The 6600-nt window shown below is 43.7% G+C and overlaps 1 protein-coding gene across 1 annotated transcript in view; it reads left to right on the top strand.

Annotated features, from left to right (window-relative positions):
• Positions 1-6177: 6177 nt before the first annotated feature.
• Positions 6178-6600, top strand: part of CUNH5orf30 (chromosome unknown C5orf30 homolog) — a 14912-nt gene continuing 14489 nt past the window's right edge. Inside the window, exon 1 of the mRNA XM_003788930.3 lies at positions 6178-6506. The gene's annotated coding sequence lies outside the window, so the exon portion shown is untranslated. The remainder of the gene's footprint in view (positions 6507-6600) is intronic.

The following is a 6600-nucleotide window of genomic DNA, read 5'->3' as shown; positions in this document are numbered from 1 at the left end:
GCGGGGAGCCTGCGGTGCCCGGGCACAGGGGTGGGGCCGGGGCCGCCGCGAGTGTGCGGCGCGTGTGAGTGAGTGTGCGGGGGCGTGCGCCTGAGTGCGCGCGGCGTGCGCCCGCCGGGAGGTGCGGGAACTCGCGACCCGGAGCGCCTCTCCCGCGGCGCCGCGGTGCGGAAGTCGGGGCGCGCTGGGCGCAGGCTCGCTCCCCGGCCGCGGTGCCGCGGTGCCGGCCGGAGGGCCTGGGACCCCACCGGGCAGTTCCCTGGGCCGGGCCTGCCACACCTCTGGCCGCGCGCCCGGCCGCGCACGGGTGCGACCGCCCAGGCCGGACAGCATCCTGGCGAGCCCCGGCCGCCGCTGCCGCCGCCGCCCTCGTCTGCACTCGACACCGGGTGCGGGGCCGCGGGGCGAGCTGGCCGGCGGTGGCCGCGTGCGCCTGTGTGGGTTGGGGCCCGGGGCGGGTCAGCGGCAGATGTCGCCGGGCATTGCTACTTCGCCCCACCTGTCGCGGCTGGCCTTGGGGCGGTGGGAAGCGGAGGGCAGGGGTTTGGAGCGGGCGGCACTCAGACTTTGAGCGGCGGCCCCATTGTTGAGCTGCCAAACTCTCTAGTGGTGGAATCTGCAGATCCCTCCTGGAGGGCAGGGGCGCGAAGGGAACGGCGGCCCCGTCCTTTTCCCCTTGCAAGGGTTGGTCCTCAGGGACTCCCCGCCTCTCCACCCGCGCCAGTTGGCGCCCGGCGGGTTAGCGATTTGCGTTGGAGCAAGGTCTCTGTGTGTGCGCTCACGGTTGTGCACAGGTAAAGCTGAGCTGGGAACTTTATAATCATTTGGAGAGGAGGAGGAGGAAGGCACAGCGTGTGCTTGGTACTCGGAGCCGGAAGAGCGATCCCCGCACGTTTCTGCTGTTACTCGGCTCTGGATTTTACGTGGTGTTTCTCCAGGAACCTCTCCGCCACGTTTTAGGGTTGTTAGCTGCTTGGTTTTCCCTAATTCTGTAGTGCAGGATAGACACTAGGGAGGGAGCAATGACCCTTTCCCAAAGTTTATTTAGACAGTATTGGTTATTACTGCAAAAGCTTTGGTACTTTATTAATTCAAGGCCATGCTTTATGCTTACAATACTGTGTTTAATGAATGTTTCGCAGATTCCCTCTTTTATTATGTAACTGTGAATGCATTATAAACTTAAAATGAACGGGGTGGTGAGCACAGGGGCTTTTTCATTTGATAGGAATTGTGGATAGAATGTGTTTTTGCCGACGGTTACTTTATTTAATTGCTCTGTTCCGGGATCTAATGTATACTTATTGATCTTATGTAACAGTCAGTGCATTTGCTTCTTTTGGCTGTATGTTTTGGAGAGCCGTTTTAAAATTAACTGTTAAATCTGTGCTGTGGTGAAAGTAATAAAACTTTATGTACAGCATTTAAAATTTATTTGCTGATTTAGCCTGGGAGTGGGGGAAATGGGTGGGGAAAGTCATCTCCTTTCCCTGAGAAAGAACTTTGACATTGTCACCAGCACATTAAAATGAATGCCTGGTTTTAAGCTTTCCCTTGGAAGGTTTGCCAGTCCCTGTTTGATGGCGCTCCCTGAGAGGGAGGTTTCTTATAAGTCAGGCTGCCTGCAGACCTGCCGTTCTAGTTACTGTCAGTCAGACTTGCAGTGAAAATGAGTATTTTTCTAAAAGTAGGAGGATGACTTCACGTGGTATTAGTAACCTAGGTTTGAATTTTACTCGCAGAAATGGAAACAAATGAATGCTGCTCTTTCAGGGGGTGGATTGCTATTAAAAGAACTGATCTTAGAAAGAGAAACTTTAAGACGGACGCATTTTCGTCTTACTGAACCAGTTATGGGCTGTCTTCCCATGTTGGAGAGGTTATGATTTGTCTGTAAGGTCAAGGATGGTTTCAGAGAAGTCACACCCTACTTAACACCTCCGTCTAGAAACTATAGATGATTCAGTTTTTGCAAGTTGTAAATGGCAAAAGAAGATTATTTGAAAGTAACCTGTGTGATGAGCTGAGCAGTCTGTGTCCGTTGTGGATTGTACTGTGACACACCATTTTATGTCTGCTCAGTGTTCTGTGGCTTGAGAGACGTTCTGGTCTCTCTTGTATGTGTTTTAATCTCTCATTTTTTCAGAGTCGTCTGGGACTAGTGGTTACAAAACATTTTTACTACCCTGAATGACATTTTTAAATAAAGTGATTTTTCCCCCAAGCACTTTTTCATTATCGGTCTCTTCTTAAATAACCCCTGAGAATTTCACTGTTTTCCAGTTTTTCTTTTTTCATGTTTTGGGAACTAGAACTCATAATTTCTACTCTGACCACTTTTTTTGCCCAACGTTTATCTTGCTTTCATAAATAATCTTTAATGATTAGTGGGGTTTATTTACCAAAACTCAGAAGGTCTGTGTGCTGACCTTCATATTTATAATGGTATGATTTGCGATGAATTTTGTTAAATTTGTCCTGTTGCCACTTTGTTAGTGATCTGTGCTGAAGCTTGCGATTTATTGCTTTTTTCGTGTAGGGATTTTGTGTGGGCCTGAACATTGCCATATGGAACTTCATATATTTTTAGGAAAACCTCCCCTTTCTGGATTGCCTGTGCTATTGGGGTTTACTGTTGAGTATATCACATTTATATATTTCCTTGTCTATCTGCCTCTGGTCTCGAGATTTCCTCTTTATTTGTGCCAGTGCCTGTACAGTGCAGGGACATCTAATAAGATTCTAGAAATACCACTGAATGACTGAATGAGTAAATAATTGACTACCTAAGGGGATACACCCAAAGAAAACCTCAGGGCTGTGTGGGCAGCCACCATGCAAGCAGTAGGCTGTTTCCTCCTTTCTTTTTATAATTCATTGCCCTACCATTGTTACATAGTTTGAGTCGGAGAACAATTAAATACCCAAACTGAAACATTTTTGAGAGTTAAAGTGGATACCTTGTAAATAATTATGCCAGGGTAATCTACCATGAGTCTAGACATAGGTCCTTCTGCTTTTAAAAGGACATCCTTTATTTAGGTGCAATAATAACTGTTACCCTAACTTGACACACTAGTTAATGTTTGCAAACTTTTCTATTTGCAGAAGCTTCACTTGCTGTCAAATGCTGGATGGTTTTTGCTTGGTTCCCCTTGGCATCCCTATCTGGAGGCCTCTGGGTAGCTCTTGGCCATGCATCTTCCTTTATTTTTGTTGCTTAGGTAGAGGTGAATGTCCCAGAGCATTCTGCCCCAGCTTCCTATAACCGGAAGCATTATCTTGTCTCTCCCCAGACAACATTGAGTCCATGCTCTAAGAATCTCACATCAGTTCTTTCCCTTCTTGCTGACTTTTTGAGAGGAGATCTGTTGATGTCTTTTCAACCTTCACCTAGGCCTGTAAATCTGACTTACAGATTTTCAAAGTATTCTCAAAATGGGTGTCATTTGAAAGGTACACATTTTGAGGACTTTTATATTACCCCCTTTTAGTTACTAATGGGAGACAGAGGTAGAGTGTTTAATTTTGTAGATTTCTGTATGGGCTGTCTCTTGAAGACGGCATGTTCTTATACCAGTTAGTCTGGCTCTTTCACTGTCCCCGTCTTCTTGATCGCCCCCTTGTTGGCACCTGTACACTCAGTGACACACCCAGCAGCCAGCGGAGTGGGAGTGGGGGAAACACGGATAGGACGTATCCTTTCCTGGTTTCTCTTTGTGTCACTCCTGGGACTCCTGGTTTGTGTTCTGTTCTGGGTGAGGCACTGGCAGAATAGGGATAATCAGTTTCTACACTTTATTTACTATGAAATTACGACCGTTTCCTAGACGTCCACGTCAGCTCCAGGGCAGGAGTTCCAGATAATTCCTTTAAGGCTCCCTGCTTTCAAATCCAGAATGAAGTTTTGGTTGATTTCCTTCTTTTGGCAATGAAAAAATATTTGAAAGTATAAATATTTTCCCAAAGCATTTAAAAGCATATGAAAGAATATGTCACCAAATACATGAGGCCATTATATGAAAGTTTGAATGCGATTTAAGACTTTTAAAACAATTCTTTGTTTAGGATTAAGAAAATTTGGATTTTTCTAATATTTCTTTTAAGTTTTCAATCTAAAATGTCTAAGAGTTTTAATGAAATCTAACTTTGTGATTGACATAAGCCCTAAAAACTAAACAAGAAATACAGATCTTTATTTAACATTCAACCATATAACCAGTGAGTATGGGTGGATACATTTTTTCTTCCTTATAATTTATAATTAAAAAAAAATCCTATAAGCTCTTGGGAGAAAGAGTCCATGATTTTGGAGGATTTTGTGTAAGATGCTTCACTATGTGCCTTAAAATCCTAATATGTTTTAAGTTGGAAAAAACCTTGCAGCTCATAATTAAACCTGCCTTCCCCTAACCGTTTCACAAATGAGACAATAATGCTTTTAGATAAAGTGCTTCACCACACATTTAGAATAGGATTCCATTTACAGAAATTAATTACTATACATTTTTCAGGGAGACGATTATTGTGTAAAAGGCTATACGTGAGGCCTTATCATTGAACAGAGCCCACAAAGTAGAAAGACAAGTTAATGGGCTTTCAAGTCAGACCAGGTGGGGTTTAGATTTTTGCTCTGACTCTTAAATTGTGTTACTTTGTGGAATACTTAAAAGGGAGTAATACTGTTTTCCTGATGGAGTAGTTAAAATTAAATGATATAAATTGTGTAGAGCTTTTGGCATATAGGAGATGCTCAAAGATAGGACTGTTTTTATCCCCTTTCCCCATTATAAATATGTTAAATACAAAATCAATGTCAACTTCATAACGTCAGTATTGGGGAGATTGTTTGGAGTAATTAAAGTTCTTATTGTTAGGTAACCATTTTTATTACATTGTAATTCATTTCATATTAAAACCAGAGGCTTCATTGATTGGGTAGAACCAAGGCTAATTATTTAGATTTCTTGGTTATCCAAGTTGAATATAGTTGTTGGCAAAAGGAATGAAAGTGAGCGTGTGTGTCTGTTACCCACATCTGAAGAAGTTCTGAAAGCTGATAGGCATGCTGCTTTCTGGGAATGACCACTCTGGGGCCTTAGCTCCTTCCAGCCCCTCAAGCTTAGGAAGCAAATATCTTTAATTCAGTAATTACCCATTTCCTTTGTTTTTGTTTTGTTTTGATTTGTTGTTGTTGTTGCAGTTTGGCTGGGGCTGGGTATATGGGGCCACCCTCCGTGTATGGGGCCTGGGGCCTGAGCCCTGCTCAGGGAGCCACAGGCGCCGCCCTGCCCATTTCCTTTGGATGAAACTCTACTGATAAAGTAATAAAGTAACAAACTCCTTACCCTTACGCTTGTTTGTCTTCTGTTTGAGAACTGTCACACTGTTGCCAATTTTTTCACGCCCTAAGCACCTGTGTAGGTAAAAGGAGGCTCCTGGGCTCACTGGAGCCTCCCACGCCTCCTGCCGTGGGACACATCAGAAAGCCCAACAGCGGGAGAAACCTTTGCAGGTAGAAAAGGACTTCGGGGAGTTTTCTTAGTCTTAGCAAATTAACCCAATTAACTAGGGGGAGGTGTAGGAGATAAAGATAGATTCTCTCACACATTAACTTCCCAGGTAAGACGGGGAAGGCACAGAGGAGAGGCAGAGAGCTTGAGGAAGGTGGTAACTATAAAAGCGTTTTGGAGTCATTCTCATTCTCTCTCTCCTTTTCCAAGAGCCTCCCAGTCTCTTGCCTCACCTCAGTCTTGTGGAAGGTTTTTGTTGTTGCTGTTTAATGGCCAAAATGCGCAGATAGGACAAGTTGATTGCCATAATAATAACATCACATCTGTAAAGGGCTTCGCACCTGCAAAACATACTCAGTTATCTCATTTCATTTGACCCACCTAACAAGTGTATCAGGAAGAGGAATGGTACACGTGTCATTGTCCTCATTTAAAGAGTGCTATTTGTGCAAGGTCAAGAGCAGAATCCCCGCCAAGGCCAGAGCTAGGACCTCAGCCTCAGCGTTATTTTTTTTCTGTGGACTACTGTGATTTTGATGAACATTGAATAGAGCTAGGGTGGGGAGACCATCACTGTGACCCTCAATTTTTCTTACCTCCTTATTTAGCCCACTTAACTATTAGTCTCTAGGTAGAGTTGAAGCAAAAAAAAAAAAATTATATACACACACACACACACACACATATGTAGAGAGAAAGAGAGACAAATAAGCTTGATGGAAATGTTTGTGGGTTCTTGTAGCTGAAGAAACTCAAAATTACTTTAATTGAAATAACTGTTATATGGCGCTTACCCTATATCTGATATTGTTGCTTCCTGCTGGTTTATAGTTAGAATTGATATCAGGTTATAAGTTATGTTACTTGTTAAGTTAAAGGTTTATTTTTGTATTTCATGTTTAGTATCTGGAGTAGAACAGAAAAATTATTATGCCTGTGTTCCCTTGGGACTCATTGGAAATTATACAGTGACATCATCTGGGATTTAGTCTGGTGAGTTACGTATTTTGCTTTTTCTGTTTGTTAACCAGTTGTGTGAACATAATACTGTAATGTGTGTTAAGGACAATGTAAACAACAAGTGACT

The sequence above is a fragment of the Otolemur garnettii genome, unplaced genomic scaffold (assembly GCF_000181295.1).
Source record: "Otolemur garnettii isolate 467f Iridium unplaced genomic scaffold, OtoGar3 scaffold00030, whole genome shotgun sequence".
NCBI classification, from domain to species: Eukaryota; Metazoa; Chordata; class Mammalia; order Primates; family Galagidae; genus Otolemur; species Otolemur garnettii.
The sequence above is the reverse complement of the archived record's forward strand: the minus strand, read 5'-3'. Positions and strand labels throughout refer to the sequence as shown.